The sequence below is a fragment of the Helianthus annuus genome, chromosome 8, assembly GCF_002127325.2.
Source record: "Helianthus annuus cultivar XRQ/B chromosome 8, HanXRQr2.0-SUNRISE, whole genome shotgun sequence".
In the NCBI taxonomy this organism is placed as follows: Eukaryota; Viridiplantae; Streptophyta; class Magnoliopsida; order Asterales; family Asteraceae; genus Helianthus; species Helianthus annuus.
In genome coordinates this window covers 41,104,216-41,131,646 of record NC_035440.2, presented here as the reverse complement: position 1 = coordinate 41,131,646, position 27,431 = coordinate 41,104,216, and the positions used below count along the sequence as shown (strand labels likewise).

The following is a 27,431-nucleotide window of genomic DNA, read 5'->3' as shown; positions in this document are numbered from 1 at the left end:
AACACCCTTGAGTATTATCTATAACATAATACATGCACAAGATATACAATTTACAGTTTCATCACCACATTCAAGTATTTGCCAAATCATTCATAAACTTTATCAAATCCAAAACGTATACAGTTACAAAGCAAACCAATTGTGCAAGTAAACAACTAAACAAACAGTGAACGTGCAATAAATGCGAAAGTGGAATCTTGGAAACTCGAGTTGTCACAGTAATGGCTGGGAAAACACCTCCCGTTAGTGGAGTTTTCGTATAACAACAGTTACCACACCAGTATCCAGGCCGCTCCGTTCGAGGCATTGTATGGACGGAAGTGCCGATCACCTCTCTATTGGGCAGAAGTTGGTGACAGCCAAATCACTGGCCCAAAACTTGTAGTAGATACAACCGAGAGAATTGCTCAGATACGGCAACGAATGGCGGCAGCTCGTGACCGTCAGAAAAGCTATGCTGATAATCGAAGGAAACCACTCGAGTTCCAGGTTGGGGATCGAGTGCTACTCAAAGTCTCACCTTGGAAAGGCGTAGTTCGTTTTGGCAAACGAGGCAAACTCAATCCACGTTATGTCAGACCGTTCGAAATCATTGAGAAAATTGGCAAAGTCGCGTACAAGTTGAATCTACCTGAAGAACTCAGCGGAGTTCACAACGTATTCCACGTGTCAAATCAGAAAAAGTGTTTGTCAGATGAGACCCTCATAGTTCCCTTAAAGGAGCTCACAATCGACGAATAGTTGCGATTCGTCGAGGAACTAGTAGAGATTACTGATCGAGATGTTAAGATTCTCAAGCGTACCAGGATACCTCTTGTCCAAGTTCGTTGGGATTCCCGTCGTGGCCCAGAGTATACATGGGAACGAGAAGACCAAATGAAACTCAAATACCCCCAGCTGTTTATGAAAAGTGCAACCACTACTGAGGCTGAAGCTACTTTAGAATTTCGGGACGAAATTCCAAACCAAAGGGGGGATGATGTGACACCCCAGGAAAACCAGGAAAACCACGCAACTTAACTAGGGGGATAATGTGACAACCCTCAAAATTTCATGTATCCGTACGATTTATTAATGTTAATTAAAGTGCTTGATGAGTGTGCTGAATTACTTAACTGCTTTCCGATTACTGTGTCATACTTACATGTGCTTGTTAACATATTAGTCTTGTGCAGAAAAGTTACTAAATAGTCCTGTATGCTTTCCTGAATGTTGGGAATTAAACGTGTTACAAAAAGATACATAAAAGACACTATATGGAATAACTTAGCACTTTAACGGAACAGTATCCAACCGAACAACCGAACATTACCCGGAACACTAAAATGTTGCAAGAAACATTGTTTTTATTTTTCTGAGCTAGTTATGGTTCCCGAGCACACTAACATATTACATAAAGCATGTAACACACTAAACACAAGTCCTACACCCTAACCTTCCATTAAATCACCTACTTATCCCCAAATTTGCACTTAACCCCCCCCCCATTGTAATTTTCGGCCATGAAGCATGGCCCACCTCAAGATTGTGTAATTCCCCATAAAATCTCTAGTAATCTTCCATAAAATCTTGCCTTGGAACTTGAGGGATCTTGCTTGTACTAAGGGAAACATATAACCCTTTAGTTAATGGCTAAATATGGTTTGTAACTAAACTTGATGGATCATAAAACTGTAACAACCATAGTTTTATTTAGCGATTTCCAAAAAAATAATCACAATTACTGAGTAATTGTATATAAACATTCAGGCTAAAATACCGGTTTATTAAAAACTTTTACAATTTAAGGTGATACAACATGATGTGGTTTAATTCGCCGTTTTAGAATAACGGCGAAACAACATTGTGGAAGCTTTGTTTAACGTGTGTTTGGTTCTTGCTCGATGCTTGATCTTCATCCGGGACCCTCGACATTCACCTGAGATCAAAACCAACTTAAAAGTCAGTTTTGATAATTAAGTAACTAATTCAACAAGGAAAATTAGGAAAATCTAACATTGATATCTTGTTCCAAAAGCAAATACTTGAATCTGGCCTCCACCGTAACTTACGGTGGACACCGTAAGTTACGGTGGCCCCTGAATTAAAATTTTTCCCACCCTAACACAGGAGGCAATCACCGTAACGATTTCAGCCCCACCGTAACTTACGGTGGGCACCGTAAGTTACGGTGGCCCCTGTATCAGAACTCCCATTTTTGCCATTTTTGACACGAAACCTTTCGTATCTTTCAATCCGCTCATCCGTTTGACGTACCGTTTCTTCTGTCACGGCCCTCGGCCCCGGTTTGACCCGGCCCAGAGCCACGAGGCAGGGAAACCCGTGGTATAAACTTTAGGCGACACGGAAGTCTTTAAAACAGGATCTTTTAATATTAAAACTGCACGTTTAAATAAATTAGGGATAAAACCCTGTAATTTACAATCAAGTGATTTCACTGGGAAATCTTTATTTCTCAAAACATGTTTCTTTATTTATTTACATTGAGCCACTTTTTCTAAGCTTATAGTGCTTCATGACACTTTTCTTTGCTCACAACAGATCCCCTGATGTCACACCCCGATTTTACCACGTGTCACCGGTGGGCCCGGTGGGGGTTCCGTGACGTAGTTGATATCATCATAGTCAAACCACACAATTTAAATGCACAGCGGAAGCAAAATATATTACAATCCGATATGAAGTAATATCCAAGTATTACAAACGGAAAGTAAAAGATCCACAGGCGGATCGCAAGATAAAATGAAATATTGTTCAACAGACTTCAGGCATCTAAGCTTGCGAGACTTCTATTTGATGCTAGGAGAAACCAGCCTATTACGCGTAGTACCTGCACTTAGTCTTTTTGGGAAAATACGTCAGTTTTCACTGGTAAATGCAATTTAACTGACTCATTTTGAAAAGGTTTTAAAAATTGATTTGAATGCCCGTGGCACAAAACATTTTATAACTTGGGACAATTATTTGCCTATAATCTTGTAAAAGAATTACATGTTTGTTAGCGTTCAGTATCCGGGTCGTGCCGGATTAAAGTTTAATAGACACACCACATAGTATAGTTCCGCCGCGAGATTTCTTCTCGTACCGACTGTTATACTTTCTTTAATGCACTACGGGTGTACGCCTACACCCGTATGCTAAGGTCGTGGCCATTCTTTGAATGATGCCAAGGATATCCGGGACATGGTCATTAAGCCCCCAAAGGCATTATACAAACAAAACAGCATTTTCAAACGGGTCACATTGATAATACCCAACTACTAATGAGTTAGGGTCAATTGCCCGACCAAGCGGTATTTTATATACCGTACCCCAAGCCCGTATAAGGGAAAATAAGTTAAAAGTATTTACCTGAGCTAAATATAAATTTAATCCCAGCCGTATACCACCAAGCAAGTACAGATAGCTTTTACTGGGCTCCTAAATCTGGAACGAAGGTTTTTAATAACCTATTAGATTTCTAATGGGTCTTTAATTTGGCCTAAGCCTAGACCGGTTAGTTCTTAAATGAAGATTACGGTTTAAACGCACGATAAGGCGAAGACCGTTTTTAGAATGTGGTTTTGACCCAACAAGCTTGCATACTTGTTTAATATGGGTAACTTAATCACATTCTGGATTTTGAGACCGAAATGATATGGTTTGACCCGTTTCGGCTATAATGGGTAAACTAGTTACCTACGCCGATCCGAACGCATAAAGTGCGTAACGAGTAACCATAAGAGTCATATACAAGTTTCCTAAGTTAATATGCCTTAAACATGTTGTGATATCGGAATGATACCTTCCATCATGCCCCAAATGGTTTTAAACCCAATTTATGCCTCATAAGGGCATTTTGGTCATTTTAAAGGGTGTAAAAGGGTTTAAATAATAACCTGACTTACAGGTCTGATTAAATCAGTAAATAAACTTAATTTACTAAGTTATAACAGTAGGGTATTAATCCATATGTGAAATTTATCAATCTTAATCATTCTAGACACCGTAGGGGCGTTTTGGTAATTTCACAAATGCATAAAAGGTCAAAACAGAAATTCTGAGTTTAAGTTATCCTCCTACTGTTAAAATATAAAATTTTACTGAATACATCAGTAGGTTTCAATCCCATATGCTTAAATAGGTTCTAGTGCATACTTATGTGCTAAAAACGCTTAAAAAAGGCGATTTGGAGCCATTTCCGGGTTTTATAAAGAAAGCTGATATTTTTAAAATTCCAGAAGGCTCAAAATAATATATTTAATATATTAGATCATTAGAAAAAGGTTTGGGGTCAATCGGATTTATAAAACTCATTTTATGGCTTAAAAGGGCAAAACCGGCGTTAGCCGAATTAAGCTTAGAACACTAAGTTATGCTCAGCCTAAAATTGAATAAAAATCTTTAAAAATCCCAAAATATTATTTTAATACAGTAGGTATAAAGTTTTATACAAAAATTTGGGTTTAGATAGGCTATATGCAATTTACGCTATTTAATTACTAAAGAAGCTTCTAATTACGCTATTGAGCATAACTCCTAATCTGGACCTCAAACTGATGTCAGATTTTATGGACAAGTTTATAATTCAGTAGTGAAGGTTTCTATCCTCTCACATTTTCAAAAATATTGTTTTAAGGTCAAAAGGGCATAACGGTCAACAATTCGGCATATAACGGAAACTTGCAAATGAATAGGATAACTAAGGATTCATGTTGTATAACCTCAGAGGGTTACACTAAGCCATAACATGATCCTAAAGGAATCCTAAGGCATATCTAAATAAGTCTAATTCGGGTCAGAACTGAAAGTCAAAGCAAAAGTCAACTTTCGCGACTTTCGGCTCCAAACCGGGCCTATACTTAGAATTGTCGGGTTGAATCATGCTTAGACATGTTCAACTAATATTTACCAAGTTATTAATGTGGCAAAACTGATTTTATGACTTCTAATTTAATAGTTATGTATTTTATTTAAAACTAACCCGTTTGACTTTAATTTGACCTGACAATTAAACTAAGTAAACGTGGTAATTAGGAGGCGCCTTTTTGAGGGTTAATCACCTACCTAATTACGGTCACGTTGCCATGTTCGTTCCGAACCATGGCTCAACCGATTAAAAGTCAAAGCGTTTATCGAAACGTTTGACCTTTCGGCTATAACCGCTAGAAATTTAAACTAGGCACGAAAGGGTACTTACAAGAGGTCCTATGAACTGAAGGAGGTTCTCAAAAAGAGTTCAAGACCCTCACAAATTAGAGATCATAGCAGATTTGAAGGAAATGGTGCAAATGAGAGCCAAATTCAATGGGTATATATAGGTTTTTGAGGACCGTTAGGATCGTTTCTTGATAAACGTGATCACATCTGGACCGTACACCTTTACCCCTTGTTTTAGCAATCTATGGGCTGCCCAAGGACTGAAGAAAACCATTTGCAATTGATTAAAACAGCTGTAACAGCTGGTAACAGCTGGTAACAACTGGAAATCAAGTTTCTAAAATGGCAGTTTTGGTCCCTGCATGCTTCTAGCCCCTTTCTGATGCGTTTGAGGCCCGTTAAACCATTTTTAAGGCTATAAAATGATGCCTAAGCATAGGGAATATGAAACATGCTCAAAAATATGCCGGATGTCGGTTCGTTTGGTCGTACGGTCACGTTGTTCGGCTAATTACGACGGAACACGGACGGACGCGAAAAATGATTCAAACGACGCGACACTTTTTCAGAATGCGAGATATGCGCAAAAGTGCAAACTTGTGCACTTTTTGACACTTTTAGTCCCTGCATGACATAAAAGTTTATTTTTGCGCATCAAACACCTCTAATCCTATACCTAAGCTATATAAAGGATAAATAGGGTATGTTTAACTTATGAACATATTCCGGAAGGTCTGTTACCATACGATTCGACCTCCTTTTGCAGTTTGACGCAATTAGTCCCTTAATTGCGCAAAGTAGCGCGAAATGCCGTTTAATGACATCTAAGCCTTCCATGGCCCATATTAATCATTCCCAAGCATATACTTAAATATTAATATGCTCTCGTTCGCTTAAATGGTCACCGAATGGCATAGATTCAAAAGTTGACGCTTTAGGCCCCTCTATTGCGCAACTTGCGCATTTCATCATTTATTAGCATTGAAGCCTCATTTAATCCATATTAGACATCCTTGATAGTATTATTAAACATCACGATGCTTCGGGTTCGCTAAAAGGCCATTCAGAGGTATAATTAAACATATTGACGCTTTTAGTCCCTCTAACTTGCAAAGTTGCGCGTAACTTTACTTATAGGCATAAAAACCCTTGTTGGCCATTACTTAGCATTCCCGAGAGTATAATTAAATATCATGAAGCTCCCGGTTTGTTAAAAGGTCACTCAGAGGTAAGAATTAACATGTTGACTCTTTTAACCCTTCATTGCGCAAACTTTCAATTAATTACGCAAACGGCCACACTTTATCATCAAGTGGCACATTTGTGAACATCCCCATCGTGAGAGGTTATTTAGAAACTTATTTTAGGTATGCTAACACTTCCAGTCCTTTCAAAATCAAAGTTTTCGATTTTTCGAAAAATTAGTCCCTAAATTTCACTGTTCGACTTTATTAGGGTTTATTACACGTGTCAATACATCATTGGACGTGATTTTTACGAGGTGTTACACCTGAAACATGTTTGAAAAAGGTTTTGTCAGCGGGGAAATACTGAGTGAATCATTCAGTTTACTAAAACGACTCATTTGTTATAATCTACAGTATTAAGAGAGATTACTATGTTTCTGATATCAAACCAACTACCGACAGTATTTGTCACTCGACTCATTTCGGTGACTGTGGTCATATCACCCATTGGCTGCCCCAATGGTGACGAATATCACTAATTTAGGTTCGCCCACCTAAAGTGATAACAACAGTAGTAATGTGCACAATACCCCACATACCGGCTGTAATTTGGTGATTACATAAACTTAATCACTGTAATTATAACTTTGAAAACAATTTGGAGTATTGTAAAACAGTTGATAAAAAGAGAATGACTCACATTGCAGATTTAACGAGCAGTGTATAAGCCTACTGATTAGCCTTTGATTTAACCTAATTTAAACAATAATGCATACACAACCGGGTTAGTAACTAATACAGCAGTTACGACAATTCACGAGATTAATGTGACACTTCGGTTTTCCCGGATAACCTTTCGATGTAACTTACGTGTATATGTGTTTTTGAATGAAAATTTGAACTATTATGTTACATGTTATGTGTATTTATGTATATGTGTATATAGATATATATGTGTGTATATATTAGAGCCGAAACCTCAACCCGACTCGAGACACGCTCGGTCTCGAGTGAACAGTAGTGATGGGCCGTTTGGGCCTTGACACCTCTTAGCCCACCCGGAAACAACCCTTGACCCACTCGATATATATACCGGCCAACCCTCACCATTTTACCATTTTGCAACATCTCACACTCTCACACTCTCTACCTCTCACTAAAACCCTAAAACCCTAACCAAGATCACCTTCCTCTCCTTCCCTTCTCCCTCTCGGATCAACCAACAACAAGAACACCTCGGCTCTAGCTCGGAATCACCAACCGGAAGCTCACTTATCCCGGAAGCTCACTCATCGGTCCATCATCCCCTCACACCTTGAATCTCTATTGGTTAGTGTTTATGATGTTTGTTGTGTAAAGCTTATTGATGCTTCATTGTGTATCCTTATTGATGCTTCATTGTGTGAATCAAAAGGTGTAATATGGGTTAACGGTTAGTGTTGCTTTGATATCTTGTTTGTGTGCTTTAAATGCAAGAATGGTTGTGATGTTGAATGGTTTGGTATCCGGGTAATGATAAGGGTTTGGTTAGAGGATTTATGCATGATTTAGGGTAGAATGTTCATGAATTGTGTGTTATCCGGCTTGTTATGATCGATTGGTTAAGTCCTCATGATAGTGTTGTAAAATATAAGTTTCGGATGTTTGAATAAATGAAGAACATGTATGAAGATTTTATGAACATTCAAATATGCTAAGTTTGATCCAATTTGTGCACAAAACAGACAAGAAAACATGTTTAAGGATTCTTATTGGATAGTACAAACTCACACAAAAATACAATCCTATTGGTCAGTACATATTGCAGGTTCTAGATGATTGCTGTGCACGTAATCACGGTTGCGAGTCGCAACCTTTGGTTGCTACTCGAGACCACACCAAGCTTTGTCGAGACCTCCCAGTTGCGAGTCGCAATCAACACGAGTCGAATCCGGTTGCGAGTCGTAGTCACTGCTGTCAAGTCGGAACCGCCGGTTACGAGTCGGAACCTCTGGTTGCGAGTCGTAACCAAAACGTGATGAACCGAGACCTCGGTTGCGAGTCGTAACCTCGGTTGCGAGTCGCAACCACCCTTGTCTCAACTGGGCTATTTTGGTGTTATTGGGCCTTGACTGTTGGGCTTTCTGTTGACTGGGCTATGTGTTGTTGCTGCTGATTGTATGTTTAGGGCTGGCCCAATAACCCAACTGTTTGTTGTTACGCATGTTATACGTGTTTGCTATATGTATTTGCCGTATGTGTTCGCTATGTGTTTACTTGCACCCAACTTGACCCATACTTGGTGACCATACTAGGACATGGTGACCAACTTACTTGACCGGGTAAAATAATCTACCGAGCAACCCAAGGTGAGTTCACAACTTAAAAGCATGCGTCCCGGTGGTTTGGGACACGAGACTAGAACAACCCTATCCCCTTGTAAAAGGGGATACCATTCACTTTCCTTCCCTAGTTACTGGGAACAAACTTACTTTCTTTTCCCTTGTATTGGGAAACTTTTTAGTTAATTACTGTTTATACGGAATGCAACCAAACGGCACTAAACGCAACTCTATCACTCAAGTCCCTACTACATAATACCGATTAGTCGCCGGGGCCAGGCGAACGGGTTATTAGTTGATAGCGCTATTTAGGTTTTACCAACCTCACACCGTGCCATGGTATGGGATCGGTCGTGAACTAATGTACTCAGGCATCCGTCAATGATGATAGAACATTGACATCGGGGCATCCTGCGGAAACGCAAACGGTTACCTAGTGTTCGGTATTGGAAGAACAGTTTAGTCGCTAACTTTTGGGGTAGCTCCCCATGGCATGTATAAACGGATAAATTAACTGGTGAAACAAGTTTTTGGAATTAAAACTGGACAACTAGTGAACTCACTCAGCATTATTGTTGACCCCCTTACTGCATGCTTTGCAGGTGGCCAGTAACTGGAGCAGCTGCTTGGGATGTGTAGTGGTCGTCTGCCCGTGTGTTGGGCATTTATCATGCTTACCTTATGAACATTGTTTAAAACTGTTTATTTATGCTTCCGCTACTTAATACTGTTTGAACTTGAAACCTTAAACTCTGAACTTGATATTTGCTAATCTTATGGTTAGTAAGTATTACTTTTGTTAACAATTTAATTATTCAGTATAATTGGTGGCTGGATCCTGGTCAGTCACGCCCTCAAAGCGGGTGTGATCCGCAGGTGGATTTTGGGGGTGTGACAGATTGGTATCAGAGCCATTGGTTATAGTGAACTTGGTTTTAAAAAGGGGAAAAATCTTTTTGAGAAAAACCAGACTATAATCCGTGACTCATGACGACACTACACTCCAAGTGCAAGGCTCGACTTATCTGACCTCATAGCTCGGACCCATATTTACTTGTTTATTTGCTTTCTGCTTTATTATGTGTACTAGTTTGCCTGATTAGATAGATACGCCTCCCCTCTTCTCTCTTATTCTCGCTATGTTACGACACCACACTCATACTATGTTTTCTGGTTATGAAGACAATGAGTGGACGCGGACGAGGAAACGTCAACATGACTCAGGCTCAGTTCACTAACCTGCTCAACACTGTGGCTGCAGCTTTCGCAGCGCACCCTATAGGTAAACTCGTTGTTTTAGGATGTTTGGATCCTACCGCCACATCGTTTTTTCGCCTCTAAACCTAATTCGCTTCACTCCTCACAACAGGTCAGCCTGCGCCTGTGCAACCACGTGTCTGTACCTTCAAGACCTTCATGGATTGCAAGCATCTTCCATTCAGTGGCACTGAGGGTGCCATAGGTCTCCTGCACTGGATCGAGAAGGTCGAGGCTGTTTTCGCTGTCTGCGAGTGTCCCCCTGCTAACTGGGTGAAGTTTGCTACTGGTACCCTTGAGGGTAGTGCGCTTTCGTGGTGGAAGGCGCAAATTCAAATGCTTGGTTTGGAAACTGCAAACGCTACTGCATGGGAAGATTTCAAGGAGATGATCAAGGAAGAGTACTGTCACAGGGATGACATCCACAAACTCGAGGACGAGTACTATGAACTCAAAATGGTTGGGTCAGAGATTGAGACCTACACCAAGCTGTCCAACGACTATTCTGCTCTTTGTCCAAACATGTCCCGACCTATGTACCGAAAGATCGAATTGTACATCAAGGGTTTAGTCCCGGAAATCAGGAGCCATGTAACCTCGGCCAACCTCACTGCCATACAGCCCGTGGTTCGTCTTGCCCACAAACTCACTAACCAGGCTGTGGAGGAGGGCAGGTTGCCCAAAAGGATCAGTGCTGCGGAAGGAACTTCTAGTGATGGTAAACGAAAGTGGGATGGAAATCAGGGCAAAGATGCTAACCCTACTCAAGCCCCAGCTCAGCAAAGGAAAACTGACAACAACAAGGGCACTCAGCAACAGGGTGGCTACCGGGGAAGCTACCCTAAGTGCAACAAGTGTAACAGGCACCACAATGGGGCATGTAACAAGGGTCAGTGTCAGCGATGCCACAAGATGGGGCACGAAGCCAAAGATTGTAGAAGTCAGTTCCCAGCAAGGCAGAATCAGCAACAACCCCAACAACAACAGCAGCAGGGAAACAACCGGGCATGTTTTAAATGTGGGGTAACAGGGCACATGCGAAAGGATTGCCTTGAACTGAATCAGAATCGCAACAACAATCCGGGAGCTGGGAACAATGAGCAAAACAACAATGCTGGGAATGGTGCAAGGGGAAGAGCTTTCGTGATTGGAACTGGTGAAGCAAGGAACGATCCCAACGTCGTGGCGGGTAAGTTCCTACTTGATGATCGTTATGTTTCTGTGTTATTTGATTCCGGTGCCGATGCCAGTTATGTATCCCTTCGCATTAGTAAGAAACTTAAGCACTCGCCTGCATTATTAAGCTCTAAGCACATCGTCGAGATAGCTAATGGTAAGAACATCGAGGCCACGCACATGATCCACGACTGCACACTAGAATTATCTGGCCACACGTTTAGTATCGATCTTTTCCCTGTCAAGCTTGGAAGCTTCGACGTCGTCATCGGTATGGATTGGTTATCCAAACACCGCGCTGAGATTCTCTGTCAAGAGAAAGCAGTTCGTATACCTCGCCGTTCTGGCCAACCCCTCATCGTTCAAGGCAACAAAGGTGGAGAAGTCACAGGCATTATCTCGCTTTTAAAAGCCCAGAAGTGTTTGCAGAAAGGGCACACCGCTATCCTCGCACTCGTCACCAACACCCACGAAAAGGAAAAGAGGATTGAAGATTTCCCTGTAGTACGCGACTATCCCGAGGTATTTCCTGAGGAACTACCTGGACTCCCTCCCCACCGCCAGGTCGAATTCCAAATCGAGCTAGCTCCCGGGGCAGCACCCATAGCTCGTGCACCGTACCGTCTAGCCCCTGCAGAACTAAAGGAATTCTCTACGCAATTACAGGAACTATTGGATAAAGGATTTATCCGTCCTAGTTCATCACCCTGGGGAGCCCCAGTACTCTTTGTCAAGAAGAAGGATGGCACATTCCGGATGTGCATCGACTATCGTGAGTTGAACAAGGTTACCATCAAGAATCGTTACCCCCTCCCGCGCATCGACGACCTATTCGATCAGCTGCAAGGATCGAGCTACTATTCTAAGATCGACCTGCGATCAGGCTATCATCAGTTGAGAGTACGTGACGAAGATATTTCCAAGACTGCGTTTAGGACCCGTTATGGTCACTATGAATTTCTCGTTATGCCCTTCGGAATGACCAACGCACCGGCAGTGTTCATGGATCTTATGAACCGCGTATGTAAGCCTTACCTCGACAAATTCGTGATTGTGTTTATCGATAACATCCTGATTTATTCGAAAAGTCAAGAAGAGCATGAACGACACCTACGCCTCATCCTCGAACTCTTACGCAAGGAGCAATTATACGCCAAGTTCTCGAAATGTGACTTCTGGCTTAGAGAGGTCCATTTCCTCGGCCATGTAGTTAATAAGAACGGAATTCATGTTGACCCAGCTAAGATCGAATCGATAAAGAACTGGCCTACACCTAAGACTCCCACTGAAGTTCGCCAATTCTTAGGATTGGCAGGTTACTACCGCAGATTCATTCAGGGATTCTCAAAGATTGCACAGCCCCTCACTATACTCACTCAGAAAGGCATCGCCTACAAGTGGAATGAAGCACAGGAATCTGCTTTTCAGAGGCTTAAGGATAACCTCTGTAGCGCCCCTATTCTCTCGTTGCCTGAAGGCACTGACGACTTCGTAGTTTACTGCGATGCATCTATTCATGGGCTCGGTTGCGTGTTAATGCAACGCGAGAGAGTTATTGCCTACGCCTCACGACAACTCAAGACACACGAAAGAAACTACTCAACGCATGACTTGGAACTCGGAGCAGTGGTTTTTGCTCTTAAGATATGGAGACATTACCTGTACGGTACCAAGTGCACTATTTACACCGATCACAGGAGTCTCGAGCATATCTTTAGGCAAAAGGAATTGAACATGCGACAGCGTCGATGGGTAGAACTCTTGAATGACTACGAATGCGCCATCAAATACCATCCGGGCAAGGCCAATGTCGTGGCAGACGCCCTCAGTCGAAAGGACGCTATACCAAAGCGCGTGCGAGCATTGCAACTTACCATCCAGTCTAACCTCCCTACCCAGATCCGAAATGCCCAAGTTGAAGCATTGAAACCGGAAAACATCAGGGCTGAGTCTCTGCGAGGGTCGAGGCAGCAACTAGAACAGAAAGAGGATGGCGCTTACTATGTAACAGGGCGCATTTGGGTCCCTCTCTATGGGGATTTACGTGAACTCGTGATGGACGAAGCCCACAAATCCCGCTACTCCGTACATCCTGGTTCGGACAAGATGTACCACGACTTGAAGACTACATACTGGTGGCCTGGTATGAAGGCCCACATAGCAACATACGTCAGCAAATGTTTGACTTGCGCCAGAGTCAAGACAGAATACCAGAAGCCAGCAGGTCTACTCCAACAACCAGAAATCCCGAAATGGAAATGGGAGCAAATTTCCATGGATTTTGTTACAGGGCTACCTAGGTCTCAACGCGTAAATGATACTATTTGGGTAATAGTAGATCGATTGACCAAGTCCGCACACTTTCTGGCCATTAAGGAAACAGACAAGTTTTCTACCTTGGCGGAGATATACTTAAGGGAAGTAGTTTCGAGGCACGGGGTGCCAACCTCAATTATTTCCGACCGAGACGCTCGTTTTACTTCGGAATTGTGGCAAGCTATGCACAAATCCTTTGGCTCACGTTTGGACATGAGCACTGCTTATCACCCGCAAACGGATGGACAGTCTGAACGCACCATCCAAACCCTAGAAGACATGCTTAGAGCGTGTGTGATCGATTTTGGCAAGAACTGGGAGAAGCATCTACCGCTAGTAGAGTTCTCCTACAACAACAGCTACCACACTAGTATTCAGGCAGCACCTTTTGAGGCATTGTATGGTCGTAAATGCCGGTCACCTCTCTGCTGGGCGGAAATCGGTGATAGTCAAATCACGGGCCCAGAGATGGTGGTAGATACAACGGAAAAGATTGCCCAGATCAGACAACGCATGGCGGCAGCTCGTGACCGTCAAAAGAGTTACGCTGATAAGCGTAGGAAACCATTGGAATTCCAGGTCGGTGACCGGGTTCTACTTAAAGTCTCACCCTGGAAGGGTGTGGTTCGCTTTGGTAAACGGGGCAAGCTTAATCCGCGATACATTGGACCATTCGAAATTACCGAGAAAATCGGTAAGGTTGCTTACAGATTGAACCTACCTGAAGAGCTAAGTGCGGTACACAATGTTTTCCACATATCTAATCTGAAGAAGTGTCTATCAGATGAAACGCTCGTAATTCCTTTCAAGGAACTAACTTTTGACGAACAGCTACACTTTACTGAGGAACCGATCGAAATCACTGATCGAGAGATCAAAACCCTCAAACGTAGCCAGATACCTCTTGTACGAGTCCGTTGGAACTCGCGACGCGGCCCAGAGTATACCTGGGAGCGGGAAGACCAGATGAAGCACAAGTATCCCCAGCTGTTTCCAAACGAAAACCCCAGCACTGAAGCTACAGCCGAATTTCGGGACGAAATTCCCAACTAACGGGGGGATGATGTGACACCCCGTTGAAACGCTTTCACTTACGCTAGCTTGACAGTGGCTGCCTTAACTTTCGGGACGAAAGTTCCTAAAACTTGGGGATAATGTGACACTTCGGTTTTCCCGGATAACCTTTCGATGTAACTTACGTGTATATGTGTTTTTGAATGAAAATTTGAACTATTATGTTACATGTTATGTGTATTTATGTATATGTGTATATAGATATATATGTGTGTATATATTAGAGCCGAAACCTCAACCCGACTCGAGACACGCTCGGTCTCGAGTGAACAGTAGTGATGGGCCGTTTGGGCCTTGACACCTCTTAGCCCACCCGGAAACAACCCTTGACCCACTCGATATATATACCGGCCAACCCTCACCATTTTACCATTTTGCAACATCTCACACTCTCACACTCTCTACCTCTCACTAAAACCCTAAAACCCTAACCAAGATCACCTTCCTCTCCTTCCCTTCTCCCTCTCGGATCAACCAACAACAAGAACACCTCGGCTCTAGCTCGGAATCACCAACCGGAAGCTCACTCATCCCGGAAGCTCACTCATCGGTCCATCATCCCCTCACACCTTGAATCTCTATTGGTTAGTGTTTATGATGTTTGTTGTGTAAAGCTTATTGATGCTTCATTGTGTATGCTTATTGATGCTTCATTGTGTGAATCAAAAGGTGTAATATGGGTTAACGGTTAGTGTTGCTTTGATATCTTGTTTGTGTGCTTTAAATGCAAGAATGGTTGTGATGTTGAATGGTTTGGTATCCGGGTAATGATAAGGGTTTGGTTAGAGGATTTATGCATGATTTAGGGTAGAATGTTCATGAATTGTGTGTTATCCGGCTTGTTATGATCGATTGGTTAAGTCCTCATGATAGTGTTGTAAAATATAAGTTTCGGATGTTTGAATAAATGAAGAACATGTATGAAGATTTTATGAACATTCAAATATGCTAAGTTTGATCCAATTTGTGCACAAAACAGACAAGAAAACATGTTTAAGGATTCTTATTGGATAGTACAAACTCACACAAAAATACAATCCTATTGGTCAGTACATATTGCAGGTTCTAGATGATTGCTGTGCACGTAATCACGGTTGCGAGTCGCAACCTTTGGTTGCTACTCGAGACCACACCAAGCTTTGTCGAGACCTCCCAGTTGCGAGTCGCAATCAACACGAGTCGAATCCGGTTGCGAGTCGTAGTCACTGCTGTCAAGTCGGAACCGCCGGTTACGAGTCGGAACCTCTGGTTGCGAGTCGTAACCAAAACGTGATGAACCGAGACCTCGGTTGCGAGTCGTAACCTCGGTTGCGAGTCGCAACCACCCTTGTCTCAACTGGGCTATTTTGGTGTTATTGGGCCTTGACTGTTGGGCTTTCTGTTGACTGGGCTATGTGTTGTTGCTGCTGATTGTATGTTTAGGGCTGGCCCAATAACCCAACTGTTTGTTGTTACGCATGTTATACGTGTTTGCTATATGTATTTGTCGTATGTGTTCGCTATGTGTTTACTTGCACCCAACTTGACCCATACTTGGTGACCATACTAGGACGTGGTGACCAACTTACTTGACCGGGTAAAATAATCTACCGAGCAACCCAAGGTGAGTTCACAACTTAAAAGCATGCGTCCCGGTGGTTTGGGACACGAGACTAGAACAACCCTATCCCCTTGTAAAAGGGGATACCATTCACTTTCCTTCCCTAGTTACTGGGAACAAACTTACTTTCTTTTCCCTTGTATTGGGAAACTTTTTAGTTAATTACTGTTTATACGGAATGCAACCAAACGGCACTAAACGCAACTCTATCACTCAAGTCCCTACTACATAATACCGATTAGTCGCCGGGGCCAGGCGAACGGGTTATTAGTTGATAGCGCTATTTAGGTTTTACCAACCTCACACCGTGCCATGGTATGGGATCGGTCGTGAACTAATGTACTCAGGCATCCGTCAATGATGATAGAACATTGACATCGGGGCATCCTGCGGAAACGCAAACGGTTACCTAGTGTTCGGTATTGGAAGAACAGTTTAGTCGCTAACTTTTGGGGTAGCTCCCCATGGCATGTATAAACGGATAAATTAACTGGTGAAACAAGTTTTTGGAATTAAAACTGGACAACTAGTGAACTCACTCAGCATTATTGTTGACCCCCTTACTGCATGCTTTGCAGGTGGCCAGTAACTGGAGCAGCTGCTTGGGATGTGTAGTGGTCGTCTGCCCGTGTGTTGGGCATTTATCATGCTTACCTTATGAACATTGTTTAAAACTGTTTATTTATGCTTCCGCTACTTAATACTGTTTGAACTTGAAACCTTAAACTCTGAACTTGATATTTGCTAATCTTATGGTTAGTAAGTATTACTTTTGTTAACAATTTAATTATTCAGTATAATTGGTGGCTGGATCCTGGTCAGTCACGCCCTCAAAGCGGGTGTGATCCGCAGGTGGATTTTGGGGGTGTGACAATTAAACCCTCACAATGATTTACAAGTGCAATACTTAACAATTCAGCGGATTCGCAACGAATGACAGAGTATAGCCCGAATTCGGACAGCACTCAAACATTCAAGTCGAAATCACGATGAGTAACAAAGTATAAGCTCAATTTGAGCAGCACTCAGACAATCATTGGATAGTTACAATCGATCGGACGTTGAATCGTAATAGCGATCGAGTTATTACCCTGATTGCGGCAGCGATTCGTGAATCGCGTGTGTTAATTGTACTGTTGCTGCTCTAATTCGACGTACATAGTGAGAATTGACGTTGTTCCAATGACAGAATTCAAGTCCCAATGTCGGCTATTTATACTAATTTTTGGACCTCGCTTACGGACCGTAAGCCTTTATCCCTTACGGTCCGTAAGGGAAGCAATCTAGTTATAGGGTGGCTAGGTTCGGGACTAGGCTTGCTGACTTGACAGTTTTTAAAATTCTAATTTTGACAACGAGTTATTTTAGATAATAGTCACTAGGGTTTATCCCCCCTGAGTTTTAGGGGCCCTGATCCTGATTCTGATTGTTCTGGAAATTTTAGGGTTTACGCAGAATTACTTGGGTGTCTCAATTAGGGTTTCCTTATTGGATAATTATCACACTAAGTATTAATTTTAGTGAGAGTTGTTACATCCTCCCCACCTTAAGAAAAATCTCATCCTCGAGATTTACTGGAATAAATGAGGGTATTTCCGCTTCATTTCGGATTCCAGCTCCCAAGTGTATTCGGGTCCTCTCTTTGAATTCCATTTGACTTTGACCAGCACTAGTCGTTTGTGCTTGAGAAACTTGACTTTTCTATCTTCTATCTGTAGTGGTTTTTCTATGAATTTCAGTTTTCCGTTTACCTCTACATCTTGAAGAGGTACTACCAGAGATTCGTCTGATAAACATTTCTTGAGATTGGACACATGAAATACATCATGTACTCCAGCTAATTCTTCTGGTAGTTGTAAACGATAAGCAACTGGACCTATTCGTTGGATTACTGGAAATGGTCCTACGTATCTTGGACTCAGTTTTCCTTTCTTACCGAATCGTACTACTCCTTTCCAAGGAGAAACTTTCAAGAGTACTTTGTCTCCGACTTGAAATTCTAACGGCTTGCGGCGATTGTCTGCATAGCTCTTCTGACGATCTCGAGCCGTTTTCAATCTTTCCTTGATCTGAGTTATCTTGTCAGTAGTTTCTTGTACGATTTCTGGACCTGATAATTGACTTTCTCCTATTTCTGCCCAACAAACTGGGGTTCTGCACTTGCGTCCATACAGTGCTTCAAATGGAGCAGTTTCAATGCTTGAATGATAACTATTGTTATAGGAGAATTCAATTAAGGGTAGGTGGTTATCCCATTTACCACCGAAATCAATTACACATGCTCGGAGCATGTTTTCCAGAAATGGGAAGTAAAACGACTATCTCTATCTGATACAATGGAGAGTGGGACTCCATGTACAGAAATACAATGGAGAGTGTTACCACCGAAATCAATTACACATGCTCGGAGCATGTTTTCCAGAGTTTGTATTGTCCTTTCACTTTGTCCATCTGTTTGAGGATGATATGCAGTACTTAGATTTAGTCGGGTTCCCATTGCTTTCTGGAAACTAGTCCAGAAATGGGAAGTAAAACGACTATCTCTATCTGATACAATGGAGAGTGGGACTCCATGTAAAGATACTATTTCATCTACGTACAACTTGGCTAATCTTTCCATGCTAAAGGTTTCCTTTATTGGTAGAAAATGAGTTGATTTGGTTAATCGATCCACAATTACCCAAATCGCATCATTACCTTTTCTGGTTTTGGGTAACTTAGTAACAAAATCCATTGTTATAAGTTCCCATTTCCATACAGGCATTTCCAATTGTTGTAGTAGCCCTGAAGGTTTTTGGTGTTCTGCCTTAACTTGTGAACAAGTAAGACACTTAGATACGTATTCAGCTATATCCTTTTTCATTCCTATCCACCAGAAATTGTTTCTTAAATCTTGGTACATCTTATTGTTTCCTGGGTGCATAGTATACCTAGATTTATGGGCTTCTTCTAAAATCTTATTTCTTAATTCTCCTTGTTTAGGTACCCAAATTCTTTTCTTGTGGAATCACCAAATTCCATCATTCCCTTGCTCTAGTTCTTTTATATAACCTTTCATTCCTTCAGCATCGTCCTTGATTGCTGTTTCCTGTACTTTCTTTAATTGTTCCATTAAATCTACTTGTAGATTTAATCTAAGAGCACGGACTTATTTTTGCTTCTCATGATATTTACGACTTAAGGCATCTGCGACTACGTTTGCTTTTCCTTCGTGATATTGAAGATCACAGTCGTAATCGCTTAGGATTTCCATCCATCTTCTTTGCCTCATGTTTAATTCTTTTTGCCCAAATATGTACCTTAAACTTTTATGATCTGTACAAATAGTGAACTTACTTCCATACAGATAATGTCTCCAGATTTTAAGGGCCAAAAATTATAGCTCCTAATTCTAAATCATGAGTCGTATAATTTTCTTCGTGCTTTCTCAACTGCCGGAAGGCATACGCAATTACCTTCTTGCGTAGCATTAACACACATCCGAATCCTAATTTTGAAGCATCACAATATACTTCAAAATCTTCAGTTCCTTCGGGTAAAGCTAAAATTGGAGCATTCGTCAATCTGTGCTTTAAAATCTTAAAAGCTTCTTCCTGTCTAGATCCCCATTCAAACTTAACGGCTTTACAGGTCAACTTAGTCAAAGGTACAACTATCTTAGAGAAATCCTTAATAAATCGTCTGTAGTATCCAGCTAAGCCTAGAAAACTTCTAATTTCCATAGCTGTTTGCGGAACTTTCCATTTGGTGATCGCTTCTATTTTAGCAGGATCTACGTGAATTCCTTCGTGATTGACCATGTGACCTAAAAATTGTACTTCTTGCAACCAAAATTCACACTTCGAGAATTTAGCATAAAGCTTTTCTTTTCTTAACAAAGTTAAGAGTGTATGTAAGTGCTTACAATGTTCTTCCTGACTTTTGGAGTAAATAAGTATATCGTCAATGAAGACAATTACGAATTTATCCAAGTATGGTTTACAGATTCTATTCATCATGTCCATAAATGCTGCTGGGGCATTTGTTAGTCCAAAGGGCATGACTGTAAACTCATAATGACCATACCTAGTTCTGAAAGCAGTTTTAGGTATGTCTTCTTCTTGTACTTTCAATTGATGATATCCAGATCTTAGGTCTATCTTAGAAAAATACTTAGCTCCCTGAAGTTGATCAAAAAGATCATCAATCCTAGGTAATGGGTATCGATTCTTAATTGTAACTTTATTTAGTTCTCTATAATCGATACACATCCTCATCGATCCATCTCTCTTTTTCACAAACAACACCGGTGCTCCCCAAGGGGATGAACTAGGTTGTATAAATCCTTTGCTTAGTAATTCATCTAATTGCTTTTTCAATTCTAGCATTTCAGTGGGTGCTAATCGATAAGGTGCCTTAGCTATTGGTGTAGTACTCGGAATTAGATGAATTCTAAATTCTACTTCTCTATCGGGTGGTAACCCAGGTAATTCTTCTGGAAAGACGTCTGGGTATTCTGAGACTATGGGGATGTCCTGGAGTTCCTTACTTTTAGTGTTAATGGTTACGGAAATCATATACACCATTTCTTGTTTTCTCGAATAACTAGCCAATTTCATTACTGAAATGAATTTCAGTGGCTTTCGAGGTCTATCTCCTGTAATTAAAATTACCTCTCCTGTAGGGGTACGAATTTCTACGGAATTCTTATCACATAGGATTCGAGCATGGTTGGCTATTAACCAATCCATTCCTAATACCACATCGAATCCGGCTAATTTCATAGGTAACAGGTTTGCAGAAAACTTATGGCCTAAAAGTTCTATCTTTCCTTCTTGCAAAACTTTATCTATGTTAATAGAATTCCCATCTGTCGTTTCGACTGTAAAAATCTGCCTAGGGGTAGTTAAGGGTAGGTTAAGAGCTTGGCAAAATGAAGTATTGATAAAACTTTGGTTTGCACCAGAGTCAAATAATACTTTCGCATAAACGTCGTGAACCAAAAACGTACCAGCTATGACATCAGGAATTAGTTCGGCTTCCTGAGTGGTCAATTGAAATGCTCGGGCATTTTTCTTTGTTGTTCCATCAGCTGGTTTGCCTTTATTGTCTGCGGTTTTAATCAATTTAGGACATTCTGTTTTGTAATGTCCTGTTTCTCCACAGTTATAGCAAACTATGGTTTTCTTTTTGCAATTTTCTTTACGATGTCCTGGCATTTTGCAGAAGTTGCAGGTCACATTGCATCTTCCAAAATGACTCTTTCTGCAATTTCTGCAAAAAGGCAGATTTGCATATTGTCTCATTCCTCTCTTCTTGAACCTGTTATTATTATTACCCACACGAAATCCTTGGGTAATCTTTTGAGCCAATTCCTTCTTTCGATCTTCTTCTCTTGTGCGCACCAGTTCATCAGTTAGGGTATTAGCTTAACTCCACAGCATCGTCAATAGTACGAGGTCTCGCAGCTTTAACGATGTTACGGATTTCACTAATTAGTCCCCAAATATAGCGAGAAATGAGTACCGGTTCTGGCGAAGCCAGTGTTGGTACCACTCTAGCATATTCAAAGAATGTCGAAGTATAACTGCGACACTCTACGCCTAACATACGATGATTTAGGAACTTATTCGCCATTTGTTCCTTTTCATATTCGGGACAGAATTTTCTTTCTACAAGATTCTTAAATTCTTCCCAGTTTAGCGCATAGGCCATCCTTCTTCCTTTTGCTTGTAATACTGTGTTCCACCACTCTAGCGCTCCTTCTTTGAATAAATTTGAAGCATACATGACCTGATCATCTTCAGCACACTTACTTATTGCAATTACTGCTTCGGTTTTCTCTAACCAACGCAGTGTTGCGGTTGCCCCTTCATTACCTGCAAACTCAGCGGGTTTGCAAGCAAGAAATTCTTTGTAAGCGCAACCAGGCGTTGCAACTTTCATTTTCTTAGGAAGTGGAGCCTGTCGTGGATTGTTATCATGATTATCATGATTGCCGCCTCCGTTTACACTATGACTAAAATTGTCTTCCTGAGTACGTTTACTAGGAATGATTTGTTGTGGTTCAACAGGTTTCTGAGCAGCAGCCATGATTGCTGGAATAGCGTTAGCTATCCCTTGAGTAATGATATTTTCAATATCTTGTCTAGTCATATATTGGTTTTCTTGATTTTGCTCAGGTTGATTCCCTTCATTAAATGGTTCATTACTAGCGTTTTCCATCTGATAATTATTATAGATATAACTATTAGTATCAAGTAAATGGCAAGTAATCACATAAATCTACAACATACATATACATATCTATCCAAAATTATCGATTTCTCGACTTCCATTTCTATAGGTTATATTAGGCATCAATACACACTGTTTATATTACAATGTTTTATTCCTGAGCTATTTCACAGAGTTATATTTTACTATTACTGCTATTATACAAACAAACTTTCCAACCCCACTATTCCTCTCTCTCAACTGGCAGTTTAGTAGCGACGCTCCCTTTCGTCGTACTTCCAGGAGATTTGTTCTCCCATCTCCTGAATCCTATTCCCCGTACCTATCAGTTCTTCACCGAACTGACGAAGTTTGGCTAAGTTTTCGTTGCTCATTGGAGGATTAGGGATAGGTTCTGGATCAAATTGTGGAAGGAAGGAATAAGGACTTTTGATTATGTTCTGAAACTGCCAATCGTTAGTCCACCACTCGTCTATTTCGCCTAGAGGTCGAGTGTGGATTAGAGGGTCCGGAATAGCTGGTTTCAGATTTAAGGGAAATTGGATTTCGGCTGGGTAAGGGTATAGATTTTTGTGGATAGGGCTAATGACATCACAATTTGCCAGCAGACGGTCTATTTCGTCTTGAAATGTGATTTCTTCAGTCTGTTTCGAACTCTCTCCAATCTCTATTCCCTTTTGCCTAAGGTCTTTCCTTATTTCTATTTCTGCTGGTTTAGAACTCTCTCCGGTTTCGATTCCTTTTCCTTTGTCTATAAGGTTTTCTATTTTAAGGAGTTTCCTAGTGGCTGGCTTCCTCCTGCGCACTTTCCTCCAACCTACGTATCTTCGTCTTTTCTTAGCTTTTGCTTTCTCAAGAGGTGGAGCTTGGAATTCCAGAGGTTCCTCTATGTCAGCAATATAACCAGTAAAGTCGTTGGAGACTTCGATTGGTACTGGATATAGATTGAGATTCTGAAATGCTTCCGATATCTCATTCATGCTGTGTAGCATATATGCAAAATGCACAAAATGCAAGGTTAAAACTTTGGAACAAAGTTTTACAAACAAGCCTTGAAGTTTTATTACATACTAATTTGTACAAAAGACAACGGGAAAGAAACACTCTAGGATTTATTTATTCACTGGGTAGTGATCTTCTACTAGACTAGGCTTATTGGTAATTTAGAGATTTGCATTCTCTGCTACGGTAGCTAGCATATACAGATTTGCCCATTTTTCATCTAAATTATCTTCCCAAGGTGGACTATTGCCTAATTCCTGGATTTTCGGATTAAACCTCACTTTCTTGAATTGGGTTTTCTGGCTTTTCCTAATAATCGAATTTCTTTTCTCTGGGGTAAGAGGATTTTCATATTGTGCTTTACGGACAAAAATCCCTTCTTCCAGGTTTGCTAGGTGTTTGGAGGAAGAGGTTCCTTTTTCTGTGGATGCAGTATCTAATTTGTGGTAGATAGCAGAAAGCTTTTGTTTACCCATACTGTAACAATTAATCAGTTAATAAAACATATATTCACAGAATGGCAATTAGAATTCCTAAGTATTTTAATAGGCTAAAATCAATAGTAAGCTTAAATCAGTGGCTCTGATACCACCTTTTCCCTGTCACGGCCCTCGGCCCCGGTTGGACCCGGCCCAGAGCTGTGAGGCAGGGAAACCCGTGGTATAAACTTTAGGTGACAGCGGAAGTCTTTAAAACAGGATCTTTTAATATTAAAACTGCACGTTTAAATAAATTAGGGATAAAACCCTGTAATTTACAATCAAGTGATTTCACTGGGAAATCTTTATTTCTCAAAACATGTTTCTTTATTTATTTACATTGAGCCACTTTTTCTAAGCTTATAGTGCTTCACGACACTTTTCTTTGCTCACAACAGATCCCCTGAAACGTGTTTGAAAAAGGTTTTGTCAGCGGGGAAATACTGAGTGAATCATTCAGTTTACTAAAACGACTCATTTGTTATAATCTACAGTATTAAGAGAGATTCCTATGTTTCTGATATCAAACCAACTACCCACAGTATTTGTCACTCGACTCATTTCGGTGACTGTGGTCATATCACCCATTGGCTGCCCCAATGGTGACGAATATCACTTATTTAGGTTCGCCCACCTAAAGTGATAACAACAGTAGTAATGTGCACAATACCCCACATACCGGCTGTAATTTGGTGATTACATAAACTTAATCACTGTAACTATAACTTTGAAAACAATTTGGAGTATTGTAAAACAGTTGATAAAAAGAGAATGACTCACATTGCAGATTTAACGAGCAGTGTATAAGCCTACTGATTAGCCTTTGATTTAACTTAATTTAAACAATAATGCACACACAACCAGGTTAGTAACTAATACAGCAGTTACGACAATTCACGAGATTAAACCCTCACAACGATTTATAAGTGCAATACTTAACAATTCAGCGGATTCGCAACGAATGACAGAGTATAGCCCGAATTCGGACAGCACTCAAACATTCAAGTCGAAATCACGATGAGTAACAAAGTATAAGCTCAATTTGAGCAGCACTCAGACAATCGTTGGATAGTTACAATCGATCGGACGTTGAATCGTAATAGCGATCGAGTTATTACCCTGATTGCGGCAGCGATTCGTGAATCGTGTGTGTTAATTGTACTGTTGTTGCTCTAATTCGACGTACACAGTGAGAATTGACGTCGTTCCAATGACAGAATTCAAGTCCCAATGTCGGCTATTTATACTAATTTTTGGACCTCGCTTACGGACCGTAAGCCTTTATCCCTTACGGTCCGTAAGGGAAGCAGTCTAGTTATAGGGTGGCTAGGTTCGGGACTAGGCTTGCTGACTTGACAGTTTTTAAAATTCTAATTTTGACAACGAGTTATTTTAGATAATCGTCACTAGGGTTTATCCTCCCTGAGTTTTAGGGGCCCTGATCCTGATTCCGATTGTTCTGGAAATTTTAGGGTTTACGCAGAATTACTTGGGTGTCTCAATTAGGGGTTCCTTATTGGATAATTATCACACTAAGTATTAATTTTAGTGAGAGTTGTTACATCTTCCTACGTAATTGTAATTTGATTCTCCACCTTATGGAGTTAAAATCCAACATTCAAACTAATAAAATTCTGGATTTCTAAGTATTCGGCTTAATGTTCAAAATTAACATTTGACTCGTTTGTATTTAAGACCTCCCAAACTTGATTCTTGTTAATCAAAGTTCTTAGACCAAGGTATTTAACTAAAAATATCTATCTTGGATTCATAAGTTTTGTGAATTACGCGACAAACACCCAAGCTACGCGCGTAATTCATTTTGACCCGTTTGGGGGGTTTTTATGCATTTAAGTATCAAATCAGCTCTTCTCTTTTCACGCCTTATATTTCCAAATTTTAGTGTCTACTTATTTTCCACCACAACTATTTTTGCGGTGGATTTAACTTAAGAAAACTCGAAATCCCAATCTACCCTTCGTTTAGTTACTTTACGCTAATGACCCCTTTATGGCGTTTAACTCACAAAAGGTTTTGGCCTAAGACTCATATACGTGTCTAAGGGCTACATAATGACAACACAAGTTCCTAAACAACCTCTAAGGGTCGTTTACCCGGTTTATCTAATAAGGGCCTTTTGGTCAATTTTAGTCCCTCATTTTACGACAAAGGACTTTCGCTATAATTTTGACCAAAATATCACTTCTACTAGAACTCTAAATATGCGTACCTGGCTCGGGTCATAGCATCGACCCGTATACATACTTTTTGCTTTAAATTTTCTAGTTAAAGCAACGCAAATACATGTTATTTCCTGTTATACAAAAACTCAACAAGTAGTCGTTAGTTATTATTGTCAAATGGTATTTGCACACTATTTGACCCATTTAGTCGACATGACCATTTGTCAACGTATGATGGTAGATTAATACCATAATGCCACTTGAACCTATTCCGGTTCGCGCCATGGTTCTTATTACTTAAAAACAATATTTTTAATTGTTCGGTCCATTATAACTTTTACCAAATGGTGTCTTCATTTTGATCACTTTTATTTTTAACTAATAATTTGACCCATTTGGTTGTCGAGTGAATCCCATCACTTCAATGACATAGCAACACAACCATTTTCGCTACTATACATTACACATATTTAAACTAAGCTTGTCTACATAAATGTAACGAGATGACAAGCCGCGTACCTTTAAAGCATTCCCTTCAAGCGCGTGTCCACTCCGGTTTGTCCGCTTAAAGACTCGATTCCTTTGTCTATAGAGTTCAATCAACGATTTGTTTAGAACTCCATTCATGACATATAACACATATTTCACTATGTTATTCGAATATGCATTTTTATTTGAAACTTAACATTTTAGCTTTCTCTTAGGCATTCTAACAAACACCTTATGTGCATCGTTTTACAAAATTATTGTCTAGTTTCAAGGCTAGTTATTTAACCTCTTTTAACATCCTCCTTAAGTTCATATGTCTAATTTTATTCATTAACATTCTAAGCTTGCTTCATAGAGCTCAAATAACACTAGTTTGACAATTTTAATTCTAGTGTTCATCCTATTTCTACAAGACCCATTTAACCCATGAGTGGATGATCATGAATCTCATAATTTGAACATCAATTCAACAAGATATTGACTAGGGTTTACTCCTAGTCATGATTTCATTCCTAATTTCATTCGAACATCAATCATGCAGACCCAATTTTCGACTTCAATTATTATCAAGAATTCAAGGTGAAATCAAACAATGAAATTAAGTATACCTTATGATCCCTTTACTGAGGCGATCACGAATTTAGTTAAAGCCCCAATTCTCTAGCTCTATTTCCCTTTGATTTTGTTGAATTTGTGGGTTTTAGGGTTTTGAAGGAACCCTTCTTGTGCTCCTGATGATGTACGACCAAACACGCACTCAAGTGTGTGTTTTGGTGTTTATTTATTTTAATCAAAAACAATCTTTCATCTTTGCCCCCTTTTGGTCCCTCTAGTTTCAAAGGTTATTTAAAAGGCTTACAAGTTCATGCTTATATATTGTCTTAAAAGAAATAACTAACCAGGTTGATTATTCCTAGTTAACTTAGTGGGTTCCGGGAGTTATAACCCATTTATTTTAAGTCCCGTTAACCCGGGCTCCTTATAACTTTGTT

General features: G+C 40.5%; 1 long non-coding RNA gene across 1 annotated transcript; it reads right to left on the bottom strand.

The window, feature by feature from the left end:
- Positions 1 to 1,805: 1,805 nt before the first annotated feature.
- LOC110871049 lies at positions 1,806 to 27,183 on the bottom strand. Its single transcript, XR_002553446.2, has 3 exons — positions 27,048 to 27,183; positions 26,470 to 26,536; positions 1,806 to 1,918 (listed from the first exon to the last, which is right to left on the bottom strand). It is a non-coding gene; the product is annotated as an uncharacterized LOC110871049 (long non-coding RNA).
- Between the last annotated feature and the right edge of the window lie 248 nt (positions 27,184 to 27,431).